The sequence below is a fragment of the Aplysia californica genome, unplaced genomic scaffold (genome assembly GCF_000002075.1).
Source record: "Aplysia californica isolate F4 #8 unplaced genomic scaffold, AplCal3.0 scaffold00301, whole genome shotgun sequence".
NCBI lineage: Eukaryota > Metazoa > Mollusca > Gastropoda > Aplysiida > Aplysiidae > Aplysia > Aplysia californica.
In genome coordinates, this window is record NW_004797571.1 from 791837 (window position 1) to 794676 (window position 2840).

Sequence of the window (2840 nt, forward strand, 5' to 3'; positions counted from 1 at the left end):
CCCCCCCCCCCCCCCCCCCCCCCGTAGCACCGTCATTAAAATGTTAAAATAGCACAAAAAACCTCCAATCATCGTCCATCTTCAATAGGACCCACGTCAAGTGAGCGAAGACTCTTGAAAACATCTCTTACAGGATTTGTAATGAGAATTGGGGGGCGGGGGCCCGGCGGGGGAGTGTTGTTTTGAAGTTGAGGTGACGGTTTTTTCTGTGCAAATGGGAAGGGGTACAAACAAGAAAAACGGGTGTGAGTGAATTAAAACAAACTTAAAAAAAAAAATACCTAAAAAGCCAACAAAAAAGTAACATTTACTTAGCCTTGCGGGACTGAAAACTCAAACTTCCATTGGACTTCTCCCCCCCCTCCCCCACCCCCCCCCCTTTTTTTGTGTGCAAAAGTAGGCCTTATTGGAAAGAGACCTGTTATGTTGCGTGCAGGCCTTACGTTGTTAAGGAAAAGGGTTGATCACACTAAATGTATTTGTTTGAGTCGAGGAGAGATTTTTTTGTAAATCATATTTATTAACTTATTTTATTTCAGGCGCGAGGGGTGGTTGGGGGGGGGGGTCATGGTTGAAATAGTATTATTGGTGTATGCTAATTCTACTTGCCATTGGTGGATAAAAGGGACGGGTGGGTATTGATGATAAATTTGAATAAACATCGCTTTTGAATGAGAAAAGTTGAATTTGATTTTTTTTTCTTTTCTTTGTTGTTTGTTTTTGTTTCTGTTCATTTTAATCGCATACCGTTATATGAAATTTCCTGCGTATATAAACATACATATATTAAAATATTCGCGCGCTCATATGACCGTATGCAGTTGCGAGCGCCGCAAAACCGTGTACTAAACAAACAAACATGTATTAATGTATGTGGAACAATAAAACAAAGATTCTTCCAGTTTTTTCAGAACAAATGTAGGTTTGGATAGAGTTTAGCCTGAAAAAGAAGCCAACGAAATGCTAGCATTTGTTGTAAAGCACAATAATATGTGTGTTGTTACAACTAAGCATGCACACAAGCTAATAGATTCAAATACTCAAGGAGTAACGATTAACTGCACAAGTTACTCAAAACAGTTGGAGGGCAAAGAAACTAAGATACTTCCAGCTTTTCAGAACACATTTAGGTTTGGATCCAAAAAGCGTACAACATGCTAGCATCTGTGGTAAAACACAATGATGTGTTGGTTGTTACAACTAGGCATGCAAAAAACTGATAGATTGTAACCAATACTGAGAGTGAAACGCCCAACTGTCAACGTTTTACAAAACGGTAGAAGGGCAACTCAATAAAGATGCTTCCAGCTTTTCAGAATTCATTTAAGTTTGCATGGAGTTTATCCTGGCAAAGAATCCTATAAAATACTAGTACCTGTGGATAATAACAATAATGTGTTGCTTGTTGCAAAAAGGCATGCAGGATCTAATACATTATAACCATCATTGAAAGTGTAACGACCGACCACAAACGTTTACAAAACAATAGGGGCACCAAAAAATAAAGATACTTCCGTCCTTTCAGAGTATATCAAGACTTGGATACAGTAAAGTCGTGCAATTAAACCGATAAAAAGTTAATACCTGTGAGAACTCAGAATAATGTGTTTGGTGTTGCAACTGGGAATACGTAGCTTCTAATAGATTATTTTAAAATACAGAACGTGTAACGACGGATCGCACAGGTTTTACAAAACTGTTATTTCCAGTTTTTCAGAATACATTTAATTTTAGAATTGGAAAAAGTTTAGTCCTGCAAAGAAGCCGATAAAATGCTAGCAAACGTGGTGAAACACAGTGTAATGTTAGTTGTTAAAACTAGGCGTGCATAATATCTAACTGAATATAACCTATAATGATAGTGTAACGACCGACCGCATATGTTTTTCAAAGCAGTAGAAGAGACAAAGAAAAAAAGAATTCTTCCAGCTTTTTAGAATTCTTTTAAGTTTGCATCGACTTAAACCTGACATAGAATTCTTTAATATGGTAATACTTGTTGTAAAGTAGAAAAATGTTCTTTTTGTTACAACTAGGAATACATAATATCTAATAGATTATAATCAATACTTAGAGTGTAACGACCGACTACACACGTTTTAAAAAAATAGGACGACAAATGAATAAACATTTCCTGCTTTTTTAGAATACATTTAAGTTTGCATAGAGTTTGGCAGTGCAACGAAACTTATTAAAAGCTAGTATCTGAGGAAAATAAGAATAACGTGTAGGTTTTTGTAACTAGGCAAGCACAATATTAATTAATAGATTATAAACAATACTGAGGTAGCAACGACCGACCGCACACGTTCTACAAAACAGTAAAAGGATAAGTAAATAAAGATGCTGGCTACTTTTAAGAATACATTTACGTTTTCACTGGGTTTAATCGTGCAAAGTAGCTTATAATACGATAGTACCTGTGGTAAATCACAACGATGGGTTGGTTGTTGCAAATAGGCGTGCATAATATCTATTGGATTAAACAAATACTGAGAGTGTAGCGACCGACTGCATAAGTTTTACTCACGAAAAAAAATGGAGAATAAATAGAGATGCTTCCAGCTTTTGGGAATACATCTAGAAATGGAGAGAGTATAGCTTGACAAAAAAGCATATAAAATATATAATAGATTAAAACCAATACTGAGAATGAAATGACCGACCGCACACGTTTTTCAAAGAGTAGGAGGACAAATAAATAAAGATGTTTACAGCTTTTATGAACACCTCTAGAAATTGATAAAGTTTAGCCGTGTAAAAGAAGCTTATAATATGTTAGCAAATGGGGACAAACACATTAATATGTCGTTTGTTGCAACAAGCCATGTATTGTATCA